The 19,687-nt window shown below is 48.2% G+C and overlaps 1 protein-coding gene across 6 annotated transcripts in view; it reads right to left on the bottom strand.

Moving 5' to 3' along the window:
* LOC142466780 (uncharacterized) overlaps positions 1 to 19,687 on the bottom strand; it is a 319,451-nt gene that overhangs the window by 10,358 nt on the left and 289,406 nt on the right. For 3 of the 6 annotated variants that reach the window (XM_075572184.1, XM_075572182.1, XM_075572186.1), the window contains exon 2: positions 9,440 to 9,629. The exons of 1 other annotated variant lie outside the window; for it this stretch is intronic. The gene's annotated coding sequence lies outside the window, so the exon portion shown is untranslated. Of the gene's footprint in view, positions 1 to 9,439; positions 9,630 to 10,034; positions 12,579 to 19,687 lie in introns of those variants that run through there. 2 more of the 6 variants (XM_075572185.1, XM_075572183.1) reach the window with 2 other exon arrangements.

Below are 19,687 nucleotides of genomic sequence, written 5' to 3' on the forward strand. Positions count from 1 at the left end.
CAGACACAATGGATGAAGGGATCCCATGAATCCGGAAAATCTGCTCCGTAAAGATATCAGCAAGGGCGGGGGAGGTGGGTAATCCTTTAAGTGGAATGAAATGTGACATCTTCGAGAACCTGTCCACGACCACCAAGATAGTGTTCATTCCTCTGGACCTGGGCAACTCCACGATGAAGTCCATAGAAATGTGGGACCAGGGGAGGTCGGGAACTGGAAGGGGTAACAGAAAACCCTGAGGCTTTTGACAGAAAGTCTTGTTTTCAGCACACGTGGGGCATGCGCAGGTAAACTCCAGAATATCTTGAGACATCCTTGGCCACCAGAAATTCCGACGAATGAGATCAGTAGTCTTCTTAAAACCTGGATGACCTGCAGATTTAGAGGAGTGACCCCAAGACAGGACCTCTGGAACAAATTTGGATGGTACAAAGAGTTTGTTGTCGGGAACGACCAAGTCCTTGGGAATGCGTCTCTGGGAGTGCAAAATCTTATCAAGATTCTTGAAGGTAGATGTGGCGAGAATCCTCTCATGTGGAAGGATAGTCTCCAACGATTCCTCTGGCCTCTCTTCAGGAGAATGTATACGGGAGAGTGCGTCTGCCTTTACGTTCTTGGTCCCGAGAATATAGGACAGGTGAAAATCAAATCGAGAAAAAAAAAAGAGCCCAACGAGCCTGTCGTGGACCAAGGCGTCGAGCGTTCTCTATGTAAAGAAGGTTCTTGTGGTCCGTGAGAATAGTAAACGGCTCTTTTGACCCCATCAGCAGGTGTTTCCACTCTTGAAGAGCCATCTTCACGGCCAGAAGTTCCCTGTTACCCACGTCATAGTTCCTCTCAGCAGACGAGAATTTCTTAGAAAAATATGCACAGGGATGTAATTTATCTTGGGGCGTGGGTCTCTGGGAAAGAACGGCACCAGCGCCGCAATCAGAAGCGTCGACCTCCAGGACGAAGGGAAGTTCGATGTTGGGATGACGGAGAATAGGTGCGGATATAAAGGCTTTCTTGAGTGTAGCGAAGGCGGAGATGGCCTCGGGTGACCAAGCAGAAGGATCAGCTCCTTTTTTGGTGAGCGCAGTGAGGGGTGCCACAATGGTGGAAAAACTCCGTATAAACTTACGATAATAATTAGCGAAGCCTAAAAAACGTTGTATGGCTTTGAGAGAGTTGGGTCTTGGCCATTCAGTGACTGCTTGAAGTTTACTGGAGTCCATCATAAATCCCTCATCGGAAATGATATACCCCAGGAACGGAGTAGCGGTCGTATGAAAGGTGCACTTTTCCAGTTTGGCGTACAAATGGTGTTCACGGAGACGGGAAAGGACGTAGGAGGTGTGGCGTATATGGTCCTGGAGATCTTTGGAAAAAATCAGGATATCATCCAAGTATACAATAACAAAAATATTGAGTACCTTACGAAAGACATTACTTACGAAGGCATTACTAGATATTCGTAGTGTCCACTACGCGTGTTGAAGGCCGTCTTCCATTCATCCCCCTTCCTGATGCGCACCAGGTTATAGGCACCACGTAAATCCAACTTGGAAAATTTTTTGGCCCCTGTAATTTATCGAACAGTTCGGTAATAAGGGGAAGGGGGTAACGATTTTTAATAGTGATGTGGTTTAAACCCCTGTAGTCGATGCAAGGCCTCAACGACCCGTCCTTTTTCTTGACGAAGAAAAACCCAGCCCCTGCTGGGGAATTGGAGTGACGAATAAAGCCTTTCTTGAGATTCTCCTGGATATATTCATCCATAGCGTGAGATTCTGGTAACGACAAGGGGTAGGTCTTGGACTTGGGTAGGGAGTAACCTGGAACTAGATCGATCGGACAATCGTAAGTCCTGTGTGGCGGCAAGAGGTCTGACTGTACCTTATTGAAAACGTCCCGGAATTGATGGTAAACGGAAGGTAGAATAACTTCGGGAACAGAGGTATTGGCCAGCAGTTGATGAGTCTCGCCTGACCTCGGCCTCCAGGAAATGGGGGCAGAGGAAGTCCAGTCAATGAGAGGATTGTTAAGCTGTAGCCAAGGAAGACCAAGGGTGATGGGTATCCCAGGAGCGTGAATGGCATCGAGAACTAAGATCTCCTTGTGCATATGTGAGGACAGAAGCAAGGGAGCCGTCTCTAAGGAGATGTGGGCCGGGGTGAGAGGACGTCCATCGATACCAACGAGTGCGATGGGAACCTTCTTTCTCACGAGTGGTATGCGGTTTAATCTGGCGAATTCAAGATCCACAAAGTTTCCTCCAGCTCCTGAGTCAATGAAAGCGGCGGTAGAAGTCTTGAACTTATCGCCTGAAAGGGAGACTGGAAATGTAAGTTTCTTAGGGAGTTCACCTTTAGAAAGGGGACGTGGAGACATTACACCCACAGAGAGCCCCTCTGTACTCACTGGGTGTTCCCGTCCCGGACGCAGTGGACACTCCCGAACCAGATTTTCCATGGATCCGCAGTAGAAACACAATCCCCCGGCGTGGCGGAACTGCCGTATCGGTGTGCGGATGCGTTGTACCCCCAATTGCATTGGCTCTGGCAACTCCAGTGCAGGACGAAGAGATGTGGTAGCACTTGAGGGAGCAGGAGTGCTGCTGAGAGTACTGGAGAACGGAACTTGAAAGTTATGGAAGCGAGTGCGCTGACGCTCTGAGCGGCGTACCTGGATGCGTTGATCCACTCGGACGGCCAAATCAATCAGGACCTCCAGTTGATCCGGCCTGGATTGGTAAGAGAGTTCGTCCTTGATGGGATCTGCCAGGCCTTGCCAGAATACGGAGACGAGAGCCTCTTGTCCCCAGTTAGTCTCGGCTGCTAGAGTCCGGAATTCCACAGCATACTGCGTCACCATTCGCCGTCCCTGCGTTATCTGGAGGAGAGAAACAGATGCCATCTCCCGACGAGCAGGGGAATCGAATACCTGTTGAAACTCGGCTTTAAATGCTGGGTAATCTTGGGTAAGTAGAAAGAGTAGAAAAGAACCCAGTGTAGCACTCAAGTTCACCCTCTGGTGATTAGTGTGTGATTTAAAACATAAACTTTATTAATACAACACATATATAAAATTATGGGTGTTAAAATGACATACTAGAGGTCGTAGAATCATTATACTGACAGCCATAGGGCTCGTGATCAATATAATAGATGTCTCCTGTTGTGTATCAATATCACACAGGAAACTAAATAAATATTGATAAGAACCTCAATGAGGGTGAAAAGGTAGGGTTAACTCGACAATGTACTCTACCACCAACTCACAATAGGCAATATATGCATAAACCATAAGTGGTAATGTTGTGACTGGTGGTAACCGGTGTACTTTGAAGCAAATATATTGTGCACCAGTAGATCTCAATGTGCAGTCTAAAACAACCTCCTCACTGGTAATGAATGTGTGCACAGTACTGTATGAAGCTGATCACAGGTAGACCCCAGAGGTTCACAGTATAGGCATATAATACCCTGTAGTGACCACTGCAATAATGTCATAGATGGTGATAGTTTGCAATGTGTTTAAATTGTGATGGTGGGCACCCTTATATGATCAGCTGTGCACAAAAATCACCACTGCATATGTGGAGGCGGAGGCTGTGAATACAGATCGTGGTAACTCAATAACAGTATAATAAAGCACATATATGTAAGGACTGCACTCAGTACTTAGTAGGGAGCAATGACCCTAACAGTATACAGTAACAAGAGGCTCTAAGTGTCCATCGGGGCACTGGTAGCCTGTATAACAGCGTGGGCAGGACACCGCATCAACCCGCAGTCAGAGACATGAATGCAAAAGAGCTGTTTCCACACGTGCGCGCGCAGGGCTGAAATCACTTCCGCATTCATGTCTCTGACTGCGGGTTGATGCGGTGTCCTGCCCGCGCTGTTATACAGGCTACCAGTGCCCCGATGGACACGTAGAGCCTCTTGTTACTGTACACTGTTAGGGTCATTGCTCCCTACTACACCGAGTGCAGTCCTTACATATATGTGCTGTATTATTCTGCTATTGAGTTACCACGATCTGTATTCACAGCCTCCGCCTCCACATATGCAGTGGTGATTTTTGTGCACAGCTGATCATATAAGGGTGCCCACCAACACAATTTAAACACATTGCAAACTATCACCATCTGTGACATTATTGCAGTGGTCACTACAGGGTATTATATGCCTATACTGTGAACCTCTGGGGTCTACCTGTGATCAGCTTCATACAGTACTGTGCACACATTCATTACCAGTGAGGAGGTTGTTTTAGACTGCACATTGAGATCTACTGGTGCACAATATATTTGCTTCAAAGTACACCGGTTACCACCAGTCACAACATTACCACTTATGGTTTATGCATATATTGCCTATTGTGAGTTGGTGGTAGAGTACATTGTCGAGTTAACCCTACCTTTTCACCATCATTGAGGTTCTTATCAATATTTATTTAGTTTCCTGTGTTATATTGATACACAACAGGAGACATCTATTATATTGATCACGAGCCCTATGGCTGTCAGTATAATGATTCTACGACCTCTAGTATGTCATTTTAACACCCATAATTTTATATGTGTTGTATTAATAAAGTTTATGTTTTAAATCACACACCAGAGGGTGAACTTGAGTGCTACACTGGGTTCTTTTCTACTCTTTCTACATATTCAGTGTATACCCAGAGCACCGTTCACCGTTCATTTTCTATGAGGCAGCAGCAGGGGCTCCCCTATTACCCTAATCTTGGGAAAGGTCAGAACGTCGCTCCCAAACCGGGGAAGCCCAAGCCAGGGCGCTGCCAGTGAGGAGATTATAAATGTAGGCTACCTTCTTGCGATCAGTATTGTAGGGATGGGGGGCCATTTCAAACTGCACCTCACACTGGTTTAGAAAACCCCTACAATCTTGCAGTTCACCAGCATAAGGCTTGGGAGGAGGAATCCTTACATCTGAGCTGTTAACTGTGCTTGCGGAGTGGGGGCTTACATCTGGCGGGGTCGCGGTCGGTACTATGTCTGAGAGTACTGCGACCTGGCGTGTAAGTGCCACAATTTGATCCGCCATGGCCTGGTTATGCTGAAGCAGATTAGAGAGAAACTGCTGTAGTTCGGTCTGGTCTGCGTCTTGTGGGCTCGACATAATGTTACGCCGGTGCTGCCCGCAGACCAGACCCGTCCCCTGTGCTGAGGTGGGACGTAGGGATACACGCACCCGCAGCAAAGGGAGCATGTCCGGAGTGTGGTGTTATTGTTGCCAGGCCAGGTATAGTAGTGAAGATAATACTTGCCGGTACCGGTAGTAGAGAAGGAGTCCAAGTAGAGCCAAAGTCGAGAGCCAGAGGGGGTAGTCGTCCAATCCGCGTCAATACCTGAGGAGTCACTGATAGAAAAGTCAAATGCTTCCATACAGAACTATGTCGAGCGACGAGTGATGGGAAGCACAGGCATAATAAAGCTGGGAAGGCCAATGGGAAAAGGGGGCAGGCCTGGAGGACTGCAAGGAGTCCTCCCTGATAGGAGAGAGGTGTTACAGCCCAGCTGAGTGTAATCATTGATTTGCCTTGAACTGTGTGATGCTTGAGGGCGACGCCTCACTGCAGCAGCAGTGGTTAAAAGTGCTCTGTTAGGCGTGTGCTCTGTAAACTGAGAATGCATGCACATAACGTCTGGGGCTGGCGTGCGTGTAGGAGGGTGTGGGCGCGACCGGCGCTGAGCAGAGGAATCGCCGAGGGGAGTGATCCCGCGACGGCGGCAGGGGCGAGGAGCCGTGGAGACCGGTAAGGCAGGATTGTTTAGTGTGTCCAGGGACTCCTTGCGGAGAGGGAGTGCTTTGTGTGAGAAGCGAGGAGAACGCCGATTCCTGACAGTGGGTTCTTTTTCTGTTTGTCCTTGAGCGGCGGCCCGAGGGTATTCTTACACGTATTGTAGCAATGAAAACATTTAGACATTTAAACATTAAAAAGAAAACAACACGTATAGAATAATCCAGGTTGCTAACATAGCCTGGATTTGTTTGTTCACTTATCGTGAACGTTCGTTCTCTGCGATTGCGCAGTAGCGCTAATCCCACACCCATATCTTTGAGTGTGTAAGGACCGTATGGCGGTCCCAGGTGGCGGGTCCGCCTAATAAATCAACTTTTAATTTAACATTTCTATCTTTCTTTTTTTTTTACCTCCTATACAGTATATAAAGACCTAAAGCATTGTGATCAACTCTATATTGAACAAACACAATTCAACAACTGAAACCATACATTCAACGTATATTACCTGGAAAAAAAACCCTTTTTTTTGGCTTAAATTCTTGGTTTCTGTTTACTAATCTCCATGTTCCCCCTACCTTTAGCTACTCTAATGATGCTTCGCAAATATAATGGTTATTCTAGTCGGCAGTCTATCCACTAATCTAGGAAAATTCAGCGTTCTATTCTGTTTTACTACTTAATTTTATCTGATTCTGCTATTGTAGGCCAGGTTTTCCTCCTGTCTGTACTGTAGGTAATTTGGAACTATTCTTATTTATACCGGGAATTCTAACCTTCAGGTTACCAGCTAGTCTATGGGGAGTTAGAAGTATAACATTGCTATTCCTTATCTGGGTTTATTTTGCTGATGTTCATCACAGTCTTGATTTTTTGGCATAGTTCTTTATATCGGATTTTTCTTTTTTGTCTGTTGTAGCAGGTTTTGCATAGATCTAGGATTTCTGGGACTCACTTAGCTTTCCTCTATATGGAGTGGTTCCTCTGCCCACTTCTTTCCACATGGGTCAGATGGGTGGCGGTCTGCGTTCTTCCCGAGTCATGGATTCCTTTAGTTTCAGTCCCAGTCTTTCTAAGAAGTCCACTTCTTCTGGATCCCTCATGTAGGCTTGCGTTCCATTTCTGGTGGTGATAAGACGGAATGGGAATCCCCACTTGTAGCGAATTTCGTTGTTTCTCAGTATTTTTGTGATATGTTTCAGGGCCATCCTTTTCATCAGTGTTGAAGGTGCCAGGTCATTGTACACATCTATCAACACGTCTCCCCATTTATGTCCTCCTTTTTCCCGTGCCAGGGCTAGAACCGCTTCTTTAGATTTAAAGTAGTGAAGCCTCAACACTACATCTCTTGCTCTATTTCCGGCTTGTGGTCTCGGTCTAAGCGCTCTATAAGCTCTGTCAAGGGTCAGTGCAGCCGGGGGCATCTCCGGTAAGAGGGTCTGTAACCATTCAGTATTAATGTATTTTAATATTGTTGATATATTTATTTATTACTCGGGTACCATTTATCGCAAATGTGGATATCTGGGCCCCCTACTGAGAGGGCCTAGTTATCCAGTGATAGTAAATGGTTTTGTGTAAAATGTATTTTTAATGTTTTTTTTTTGTTTTAATTGTGTATATTTTTGTTAATGTTTAAAACCACATTTGTCTAATAGGGATCATTAGTCTAGAAGGGGGGCCGAGGTAGGGGTTTGGGTGATAGCGATAGTTGCCCCGGGGAGGGTGGTTAGGCTTCCCGTGGGGGGTGTGGGGTGAAGTGGTGGTGAGAGGGGTTAAACCCTTAATTACATTAGCGACTAGAATGGCAATGTTTTACTGGCCACTAACGGGGTCAAAAGGGTTAGGTAATGTTTTTTTTTTTTTTTTAAATAAAGAATTAACACATTTGGTGCCTGTGGTATACCTTGGTAATCACAGGCATGAAACGAGTTAATGTTATTTTAATCATAGGTTTCTGTAATAATAGACATTATTAACCCTACGATAGAAATATTAACCCAATGCGGTATGTAACACATTATTAACGGTCGCGTTAATTCCCATATCGCGAGATTGGCCCAAATATCGCACCCAGTAAATTATTACCAAAATCTTGATATATACCACCTTAAAATTGTGGTAATAACAACCGTTAGTTTATTATTTCCCCGGGCAGGGCCATCAACAGGGGGAGGAGGGGTCTGCCGGGGTTGGCATCCCGAGCTCGAGCTCGGTGAGTCAGGGGGCCCGGCCGCCCGGGACCCCTGTGCGGCCGTCAGGGCCGCCAAGTTTGGGGGACAAAGGATAATGGCAACCGGTTGCGGCCGGGCCCCGGCTCTGCATCAGATGCAGGCCTTCCTGTTCCAACCAATCCAAAAAATGCAATAAATGCACAAAGCAGCGCACTGCCAAGGGACACAGGTGTATCAAAAATGAATTTATTGTCAATCAGACATAACAAACAGGGAGGTGAACCCTCCAACGCGTTTCACACAACAAGGTGCTTTATCAAGGAGACACCTTGTTGTGCGAAACGCGTTGGAGGGTTCACCCCCCTGTTTGTTAAGTCTGATTGACAAATTCATTTTTCATTTTTGATACACCTGTGTCCCTGGGCAGTGCGCTGCTTTGTGCATTTATTGCATTTTTTGGATTGGCTGGAACTCAACTGCAGCTGAACATGCCCTCAGAAATTCAGTAGACTCTAGGAGTGGGTAAGACCGTCACAATTTATTTCATTGCAATGGATCATCATTACAACAACTTAGGGCGAGTGTTGGACTTTATTATACACATATTTCCAATGAGGTACAGCGAAATGTGTTTTACATCATTTTTTCTGTTGCCTTCAGGAGATTCATGTATTCAGTGCATTTGTTCACTCACCCAGTAGATTACCCACTCCCTCATTGAGTATTTACTGTTTTATTATTGTTGATGAGCATATAAGATTCCAGGACTGTTGGAGCACCCAACCCTTCTCCATACTTCCTGTTCCAGCCTCTGACATCAGAGCGCCTAAGATTCCGGTGCGCTTTGACTGGAAGCTCGGTGTGGGACACAGTGAGGAAGCCTGCATCTGATGGCTGGTCGCGGCCGGGTTCTGACTCTCCGCCAGTCCCCGCAGCCACAGCCGGTCCCGACCATCCACAAGGTATGTTTACTTTTATTTATATGTATTGGGGGGGTCTTTTATGTGTATTGGGGTGGAGTGGGTGTTGGTTTAGCTCATCTTGCCTATGTATATAATGGGCAGTATATTGGCCATTATATACATAGGAAAGACAGGGCTAATGCCAGCCTGGAGTAGGTGATAGAATATTTGCGGTATTTCTGCTGTTCATCCCGTTCCGATAAATATCAGAACTTGATGTATGGCAGATTTTACTTGAAAATGTGATATTATGCCTGTTTTGTATCGGATCTGATGCTTTTAACGAGTCCGATAAAAAGTGCTTTATTTTTGGTGCTGCAAAGCTGATTCATTGCACGATAATAATAAGGCACTTTATTTATGGGAGGTGATATGGCATTTTTGGTTACCGCAGCTTGATGTATCTGGCCCTTTGACTCAAGTCAGGTTTAGTGATATTAAGTTCTAGTTGACCCGTAATGGTGTATGCAGATCACTATGTACAATTTAACATCAGTAATAAAACACAAGATATGTAAAAACCACGTACACACATATTCCTGATTACCTTGTGATAGCGCGTTACTTTTCCACAGCGTGCCCATTTTATACCAAGCTCTTTCCCATATTCATCTCCATACCAGACCAGGGGCTCTGTGTGTGGGGGGAGGTCTGTGCAGGTTCTGTAGTAGATTTTCCTGTGGTACTGCAACGCCACAAGGTTCTGTTCTTCCTCGTTTCTTGCACAATTTACAAACCTAAAATTGAGACCGTTAGTGAGATCTCAAAGTAATGTCTATTTTATAAAGGAAGAGCTGAAAAAAAGATACAAGTTAATAATAATGTGACTTGTCTTTTCTTTCTTCTCTACAGCTTTTGAGGTGAACAGAAGTTAATGGAGATCAATGTACAGCTCAACCCCCTAATAAGGCTGTGGTTGGAGTCCAAAGAATCACATCGCATTATAAGCGGATCGCTGTGACGATGGGGAGGATTTTGCCGGGATTAAAGGGGTTACAACCCCATTTGGCCACCCTCTACTCTCATCAGGGAAGCAAGGGGTTAACTGGACTGAGGTCTAGTAATGTGTTTTGCCTTGCTTCAATATCCAAATGTTTATTCCCCTGTGTAAATGTATCGTGTTATGCCAGTGTTTGCATTACCTACATGCTGGGATCCATCCGGGAGGGCAAAGGTTAATATTTCTTTAGTGATTATAGCTCTTTCTGTAATTTTCCCGCCTTTTCGGGCACCATTTTGCAGAGTCCCATAGGCCGGCATTAGAGCTCAATGCATTTCAATGGCGGATCTTGCTGTTTTGGACCTGTTTTCTGTGAAGACCAGCAGGTGGCGTCCGAGAGGAGGAGCGGCAGTTTCCCATTGTAAGTCAATGGGCTCATTGACTTCAATGGAGATTCCTCGACGGCGCTTTCCAGGAACGAGTTGGCTGCCGTCCAAACCGCAAAACCGCAAAGCGGATACAATGTCCTTTAAAAGAGTTAAATCACTTTAGTCAAGTTCAATGTTAAGTGGCGTGGGAATCTACAGTTCTAGAGCACCTAGAAATAAAATTCTTTTTGCCCCTAGTTCCTAGGCCTCCCCCCACTCGACCACCACCGGGTCCCCGAATCCTGGACCCCCGAGAAGGGTCGTGCCGAGAGAGCGGGTCGTGCCATAGGTTCCAATGGCGGCGGCAGAAACAGCTCAGGAAATTGACTAAGTGTGAAAAGCTGAAAATCATGAGTCCATATCTCCGGTTCCGGAGGGTCCAGAGGGCCAGGGTTTGGGGTACCTGTAGTCACTGCTCCGGCACGGCTGCAGAACCATCCTTGACCCTCTTGGACCAACCCGACGGAGTATGGACCGCCTTGAAAGTTCGGAACTTTTGCCATTGATTCCAATGGGGGAAAAGCCGCGTGGTGGAAAAATGACTAAGTGTAAAATGTCGAAAAGTGTAAGTCCATATCTCCGGTTCTGGAATGCCCAGAGGGATGGGATTTGGGTGGCATGTAGCCAAGGTTCCAGCTTTAATGCATGCCCCTTCCCAGCCCCCTCAGACGGAGTGTGGACGAATGTAAAGATTTGTGGATTTTCTCATATACTTCAATGGCGGCGGTTCCCCATTGAAAGTCTATGGCAGGAAACTCCATTGACTACAACGGCGGAGTTGCTCCATTGAAACCCACGGCGGCGGAGCCCGTTGTTTTCAATGGGGATTTAGTGAAACGCTGAGATTTCTTTTTAGCTGAGATTTTTATAATAAAATATAAAACGGTTTATGTGATATTTGTGTAACTCCGGTTCCCCAGGTCCTAGCGGGCTGAAAATTGGACCCTATAGTGTCCCAGTTCCGGCATTAAGGTCTGGAAAGTTTGGGCCTGCTGGACCTACCAGAACCGGGTATTTTAATATGTGTATGTATTAAAATGTATATGTAGTTTGGGTCTGTTCTGGAAACTGCAGACTCCGTCTGTTATGCTAATAGGCAGGAAGAACATCCTGCAAAGAATTAACATACCCCGGTGATCAAAGGCTAACTGCCTAATTGTTTATGCTGGGCCCAGGAACCAAGGAACTGAGTGATTTTTAAGTGTGATACTTCACACTAAACAATGGAAGCCAAAAGCTGCTTCAAAAAGCTTCAAAGAGATGTTTGCTAGACAGCTCAGCGCCTTGAATGTAAGAGAAGGGTGGAAATGGTATATAAACCAGAGTCTCCCCTTACTCAGTGTCTTGCATGTGCTTCATGTCTTCATGTATGGTCTTCATTCATGAGCTGCAAGTATTGCTGTGATGCCAACTGAATTATGGAAAAAATGGCCCATCCTGTATCCTGATGGCTTTCTTGTCCTAAACCTTTAAGTAAGTGTCCATATTTTGCCTGTTATTTGTATATCTTGTGTGTTCACCTTTATCAAGGAATAAAGTATATTTTATCATATCTAAGTCTCGTACCAGTTCAACCCAGTTATATATATTTTGGTGTAAATTACAGCCTGTCATAAGCTATCGTGACAGGCTTTGTAATTAACTGGTGGCAGCGGGGGGATTGAACTGGACCTGTATTACAAGTGTACTGCGGGATATAGTGGGAACTCGATGGTAATTGCGAGTTCCTGGGACTAAAGATATTGAACACACAGTGTACAACATATAACACAAGATATGGCACCTCCTCACTGTTCCCCTACTTGTGAGAAGCATTGCCTCCAGAACCAAAGTGCCGGCCATCCGTCTGACTGGAGCCGGGCACCGAGACCGGAGGAGTGCATCAAGTTGGCGCGGGGACCACCAGCCAGCAAGGCTGAGAGAGAGACAGCGATCGGTGAGCATGAAACCCGGCAGGCTGAGCAAAAATCCACAGCTGCAGCCGCTGTAACCATCAAACCGCCCGGAGAGCAGGGAATGGACCCAGCTCCGGGACGGCAGAGACTTGTGGAGGGAGCGGGTGGTCTCGGAGACCACGGAAGTCTTGCACCAGGAGAGGTAACGGCCGTTGCGGTGGCCCGTCCATTTTCCCTGAAAGAGCTAGCACTGGTGTGTGCATTGGGCAACACGTGGCTCCCGGCGAAGTGGACCAAGTTCCTGGCGACGTTACCACACCGACCCGCTTATCCCCTCCCAGAGCCCGGCGCTCAAGCAACTCCGCTCTGGACTCAGTTGCCCTTTACTGGGGTTAGTACACCGGCGGCGGAGAAGCTCTGGAATGAGCCCGGCGCTCGAGCAACTCCGCTCTGGACTCAGTTGCCCCTTGCTGGGGTTAGTCCACCGGTGGCGGAGAAGCTCCGGCAGGCGCTGCGGCACTGCCAACCCACGGGCCACAATAATGCCCGGTGCCCGGACCGTGCACGGTCAGGCGAAGAAGCCCCTCAGGGCTAGCACTCACGAGCTGCGGAAAAGATGACCCAGTTAGCGGCATCCTCTGATGGCTCCCGCCCAGCCAGGGCGACAACCCTCCTCGGGACGTCTCCTGGAGAACCTGGACGGGCTGCATCGGCAACAGCGGCGGAGAAGAAGCCGCCACTCCGGCATCCTGCCGGCGGCAATTTTATTTGGGGGGAGGGTTGGGGTGTGCGGGAGGTGGGTGTTTCACATTGTTTGGCGGAGTCGGCGATTCCCAGCGATGACCGGAGCCCCACAATCCACGCCAGCGACCCTGCATCGAAGCCGGGTACTGCTGCGGCAGCTACCCGGAGCTCGCCCATGGCGGCGGCAGAAGAGCCGCGATTCCGGCAAAATGCCAGAGCCCTTTCTGAGTGGGGGGAGGGACAGGGATTGCGGGAGGGGGTTATTTTACCAAGTTTGCATGGAGCTGTGTTTCTCCACAAAGACCTGGGACCCCTGTCCTGCATCGTTCCCCCTGTGCCAACCCCAGGCGCTGCTGCGGTGGCGACCCGTTGCTTCCCGGCCCAGATGATGCCGGCGGCGGCCACTCCAGTCCCCCTGCAATTGGGACCAACGAAGGCGGCGGTCTCTGCGGGGACCAGCGAGGTAAGCCAGACCAAGTCGCAGACTGACCCTGACTTATTTTTCCCTATGACTGTACCCTGTTGTTTCACTATACGGGTGACTGGGGGGTGGCAGGAGATAGGGGTACCAGGGGAGGGGAAGGAAGGGCAGCTTGTAGGGCAGTTAGACTTCCCCATTACCCTGGCAGAGCAGCAAGGGGACACTCAGTTAAGTGCCCCACTGTTGCAGCCTGGCTATGGGCCGGAGGTATCAGGGGTTGTGGCAAAGTTAGACCACCCCCAGATTTCAGGGGTAGTGGCAAAGTTAGACCACCCCCAGATTACCTGCCGGCTAGGAGCTAAGGTGGGTGCATCTGCACCAGCAACCCTGAGCTCACCTCCGGTAATGGGGGCACAGCTTCAGGGAGAGGGGCTAGCCCCATTAGCACCCAGCTCTAGGGTAGGATTGCCTGGGAGAGGGTTGGGTGGGCCAGTGGGAACCGGGGAGGGAAGGCAGCAAGTGAGCCAGCCAGATTTCCCCATTACCCTGGCGGAGCACCAAGTGGACTCTCGGTTAAGAGCCCCACTGTTGCAGCCTTGCTATGGGCTGGAGGTATCAGGGGTTGTGGCAAAGTTAGACCACCCCCAGATTACCTGCCAGCCACAGGAGCTAAAGTGGGTGCATCTGCACCAGCAACCCTGAGCGCATCCCCGGTAATGGGGAGACAGTGTCAGGAAGATAACCTCACTCAGGTATCCCTAGGATCCAGGCTAGGATTAGCTAGGGAGACGCGGAGTGAGGGGAGGTTGCAGGCAGGTAGCCAGCATCAGATCTTAGTGGGAGAAGGGCTAGTGGTAGCCGGGGAGGGACAGCAGCAGGTATGGCAGCTAGAGTTTCCCATTACCCTGGCAGAGCCTCAGGGGGTGTCTCAGATCAGCAACCCCCTGTTGCAGCCTGGCTATGGGCAGGGGGTATCCTGGGCAGTGGCAAGCTTGTGCCACCCCAGGGATACCTGCCAGCCAGGAGCTAAGGCGGTTCCATCTGGAGAGGTGCCCCTGAGCTCATCCCTGGTAAGGGGGAGACAAGGTCAGGGAGGTAGGTGCACTTAGGTAGCTCCAGTGTCTGGGTTAGGATTGCCCAGGGGGGAGGAGAGTGCAGGTGGGCTGCAGGGAGGGAAGCAGCAGGAGTCATCAGCAGGGGCTGAGGTGGTGGGCCTAGGGGAGGCTAGGCTGGGAGACACTGGGGAGCAGGGGGAGATAGGCTGGCAGAAGCTAGGGATGGGCTAGGTAGGCAGAAGGTCCCTTGTTCTGACTGGCCAGGAGTGACCCCCCTGACAGATTCCCCAGGGTTCCCAAAGGAGGGGCTGTGGGTAGATAGGCAGCCAGGAAGGAGTCAGGAGTATAGCAGAGCAGCTACAGGTTGGCACAGAGCCAGGGCAGGTAAGGTCCCTACAGGATAGTGACATAGCTCTTTCCCAGACTTGGTTGACAGGAAAACGACGGTCTGTGCTTGATAGCTGGTCTCTGGCGGGTGCAGAAACATGCCAGTCTCTGGGCAGTGTGCAGCCTAGTCTGCAAAGGGGCCCCTTCACCATGGACTTGGTTCACCAGGCACTGGGTGGGGGGCAGAGGGAGGCAAAGGAGAATGCCCGGCGGCCACGGTGGAGCCCTGCTCTGCCGGATCTGGACTTCACTATCCACTGTGGCCAGGACAATGTACTGGACAATGCCGGAGGACAATTTTGCCAGACCAACCCCTCAGGACTTATTGAGTGCTTCAAGGGCACTAGTTGTGTCCCAGTGCCAGGGGGAGGCAGCTGGGGCACCAGGCACCCATTGAGCAGGGAAGGTGTGACGATGGGGAGGATTTGGCCCGGTATTAAAGGGGTTACAACCCCATTTGGCCACCCTTTACTCTCATCAGGGAAGCAAGGGGTTAACTGGACTGAGGTCTAGTAATGTGTTTTGCCTTGCTTCAATATCCAAATGTTTATTCCCCTGTGTAAATGTATCGTGTTATGCCAGTGTTTGCATTACCTACATGCTGGGATCCATCCGGGAGGGCAAGGGTTAATATTTATTTAGTGATTATAGCCCTTTCTGTAATTTTCCCGCCTTTTCAGGCACCATTTTGCAGAGTCCCATAGGCCACCATTAGAGCTCAATGCATTTCAATGGCGGATCTTGCTGTTTTGGACCTGTTTTCCGTGAAGACCAGCAGGTGGCGTCCGAGAGGAGGAGCGGCAGTTTCCCATTGTAAGTCAATGGGCTCATTGACTTCAATGGATATTCCTCGACGGCGCTTTCCAGGAACGAGTTGGCTGCCGTCCAAACCGCAAAACCGCAAAGCGGATACAATGTCCTTTAAAAGAGTTAAATCACTTTAGTCAAGTTCAATGTTAAGTGGCGTGGGAATCTACAGTTCTAGAGCACCTAGAAATAAAATTCTTTTTGCCTTTGTTCCTAGGCCTCCCCCCACTCGACCACCACCGGGTCCCCGAATCCTGGACCCCCGAGAAGGGCCGTGCCGAGAGAGCGGGTCGCGCCATAGGTTCCAATGGCGGCGGCAGAAACAGCTCAGGAAATTGACTAAGTGTGAAAAGCTGAAAATCATGAGTCCATATCTCCGGTTCCGGAGGGTCCAGAGGGCCAGGGTTTGGGGTACCTGAAGGCACTGCTCCGGCATGGCTGCAGAACCATCCTTGACCCTCTTGAACCAACCCGGCGGAGTATGGACCGTCTTGAAAGTTCGGAACTTTTGCCAAAGATTCCAATGGTGGAAAATCCGAGTGTCGGAAAAATCACAGTGTAAAATGTCGAAAAGTGTAAGTCCATATCTCCGGTTCTGGAATGCCCAGAGGGATGGGATTTGGGTGGCATGTAGCCAAGGTTCCGGCTTTAATGCATGCCCCTTCCTAGACCAATCAGACGGAGTGTGGACGAATGTAAAGATTTGTGGATTTTCTCATAGACTTCAATGGCGGCGGTTACCCATTGAAAGTCTATGGCAGGAAACTCCATTGACTACAACGGCGGAGTTGCTCCATTGAAACCCACGGCGGCGGAGCCCGTTGTTTTCAATGGGGATTTGGTGAAACGCTGAGATTTCTTTTTAGCTGAGATTTTTATAATAAAATATAAAACGGTTTATGTGATATTTGTGTAACTCCGGTTCCCCAGGTCCTAGCGGGCTGAAAATTGGACCCTATAGTGTCCCAGTTCCGGCATTAAGGTCTGGAAAGTTTGGGCCTGCTGGACCTACCAGAACCGGGTATTTTAATATGTGTATGTATTAAAATGTATATGTAGTTTGGGTCTGTTCTGGAAACTGCGACTCCGTCTGTTATGCTAATAGGCAGGAAGAACATCCTGCAAAGAATTAACATAGCCCGGTGATCAAAGGCTAAGTGCTAAAGGCTAAGTGCCTAATTGTTTATGCTGGGCCCAGGAACCAAGGAACTGAGTGATTTTTAAGTGTGATACTTCACACTAAACAATGGAAGCCAAAAGCTGCTTCAAAAAGCTTCAAAGAGATGTTTGCTAGACAGCTCGGCGCCTTGAATGTAAGAGAAGGGTGGAAATGGTATATAAACCAGAGTCCCCCATTACTCAGTGTCTTTCATGTGCTTCATGTCTTCATGTATGGTCTTCATTCATGAGCTGCAAGTATTGCTGTGATGCCAACTGACTTATGGAAGAAATGGCCCATCTGATGGCTTTCTTGTCCTAAACCTTTAAGTAAGTGTCCATATTTTGCCTGTTATTTGTATATGTTGTGTGTTCACCTTTATCAAGGAATACATTATATTTTATCATATCTAAGTCTCGTACCAGTTCAACCCAGTTATATATATTTTGGTGTAAATTACAGCCTGTCATAAGCTATCGTGACAATCGCGTTAGAAATAATGTACAATTGTATGTATTGTACAATAAAGTTTTTAAGATACCAATAATTGTGTTGTAAAGTATTCATAAATATGAAAATTGGGAGCCACGCTTGCATCGCGTTATAAGCGGATTCACGTTGTAACGGATCGCGTTATAATGGGGTTTAGCTGTATATACCAGAGGTGCGCAAACTTTTCTGGTTTGGCCACCCTTGCTCGCAGCCACCTTCCCTTACCAGCTGAGAGCTTCGCGGCTTCATATGACGTCATGACGCCACATGGCGACGCGTAGGCGAAGAGGCAGTTCATGGCCACGCAAGGCCCCCCCCCGCATCCCATTGCTCCACATAGACCACAGATTGCGGATTTGACCCGTGCATGCGCCGCCAGGCAGTCAGACGCGCGTGCAGCAGTGACCACAGGGGCTGTAGCCTAAGGCTGAGTTCATAGGGACGTCAGCCGTGCGGAGGCTGAGGGAAATCGGGTGCTTTCTCTGGCCTTAGTCTCTACGCCGTCCGGGGGCATGTCTGGGGGCGGTCCAGTGACGTCACGGAGCTGGTTCGCCCTCATTGGCCCTCCGCTCCCCTCAGCACGCAAATTTAAATCCCACTGTCTCCTCCGCCTCCGCAAGCGTGCGTGAGCCCCTGCTAAAGCCGCTCTCATTGCGGCTGCAGGGGCTCACTGGTAAGTGTGAGCGCGGTTCAGCAGGTAAGTGCTGACCATGCCCTCAGCATAAGGCTACATACAGGCAGCAATGGTGCTGAACAAGGCTGTGAGGAGAAGACAGGAGTGAGTGGGGAGGTGCAAAGAGCTGCTGTGATCACATGCTCATTGCCATTAACATGAGTGGATGTTAAAGTGCAATTGAGGCTATTGCACTTTAGTGAATCTAGTGTTTGGTAAACAGAGGAGGCAAAGTGGATAAGGAATAATAACCCCCTGCAGATCAGTACCTGGGAGGCAAATAAAGGGTGTGGGAGGAGGGGGGATAGGGAACACAAACAGCAATAGAAACACAGTAAGTGAAACCATGTGAGACGGGTAACTCTTCTCGAGGGGATATAGGGGAAATAATTTGACAAGCTGTTTGGGGAATAAATGAATATTTCTGTTTCTTCAGTAGTTTCGGGAGGTTTTGCAAGGATTTGGAAAGACAAATATTAAGTCTGGAGAATATAGATTTCGCATTAGCTGCCCAGTAAACTACGTAAAGTAGTGTAGGTGACAGCAACCAAAGTTATCCATAATGTCAACAGCTGCCTCTGGTTAAATAAGGCTTTGAAAAAAATCCTAAAACGGGGAACGATTTGTGTGGGGTGAGGAAAAGTGCTTAGGATAGCTAGCAAGGAGAAAAGGCTGATTGTACAAACTCTTATGGGTTTGTAATCTCAGGATTTATTTAAACTGAAGCAGAGTAGGTAAATTGTATTTAAAGGGGCAGTCCCTCCTAGGAAGAACGTGAACCAACAAGAATGAATTATTTAATAGGTTAAATGTAGTGAATTGTCTAGTAAAAAAAACCGTTTAGCAAATAAAAAAAACCATAATATTTCCATAGAAAACAAAGTAATTATAATGCCCTCATTAGTCAAACACATAAATGTTCCTGGAGAAATACAGAATACAGCCACGGCCCCTTTTATTCGCCAACATCACCGCATTTTTCCGGGTTTTTTTTCCAAATGCCACCTTTGCCACCGCGTTCATGACGCATTCTGTCCGCATTCATGTTGCATTCACAGCCGCGGTTGATGCGTGGTTGATGTGTTTATTGATAATGGTTCAGATTTAATTGGTTGCCATTCTTCGCGTATCCGCCAGGTGGCAGATATTCATGAATTGTAATGCGCATGCGCTTCAGTAATGTGTCGACTTGCAGGTGTTTCGTTTAATACCACAGTGGTCTATTGTAAATTGGCCTTGGAACTGAAGGAAGAGGTTACAATAATGTATCAATTTAGGCTTTTCATATTAAAGAAAGACAAGCACCAGTTTCTGGTCTGGTTATTGTCCACAGTCCCGCCATGAGTGCAGAACTGCAGCCCGTGTTCCAAAAACCCGACAGAACGTACGCTTATTTAATATGGGCCACGATTAATGCAACAGATAAGATGGCAACAGTTGTTCAAATTTATCAGTATTTTATCGAAAACTATGACTTTTACAAATTTTCGCCAGATCCTCATGTGTGGAAGCGTGCAATAAGGAAAAAGTTGTGTAGCGATCCATGTTTTTTTCGTATTGATCCCGATTTCATTGGAGAGTATTGGTGTGTATCACCGGTTTTTCCTGTATCTATGATCATGCAGACAGCAAAAGGTCGTGTTAAAGCCAAGTAAGAAACGTCAGTCGCTGGCAAGCAATGCGCCAGCACCAGCACCGGCTTCCAAAAACGGTCCGACCGTCAGTGACAACCATTGCTGTCTGTCCCCGGCCGGATACCTGCAGCCTGAGTCGGATTTCGCGTACAGTTTCGAG

The sequence above is a fragment of the Ascaphus truei genome, chromosome 15, assembly GCF_040206685.1.
Source record: "Ascaphus truei isolate aAscTru1 chromosome 15, aAscTru1.hap1, whole genome shotgun sequence".
In the NCBI taxonomy this organism is placed as follows: Eukaryota; Metazoa; Chordata; class Amphibia; order Anura; family Ascaphidae; genus Ascaphus; species Ascaphus truei.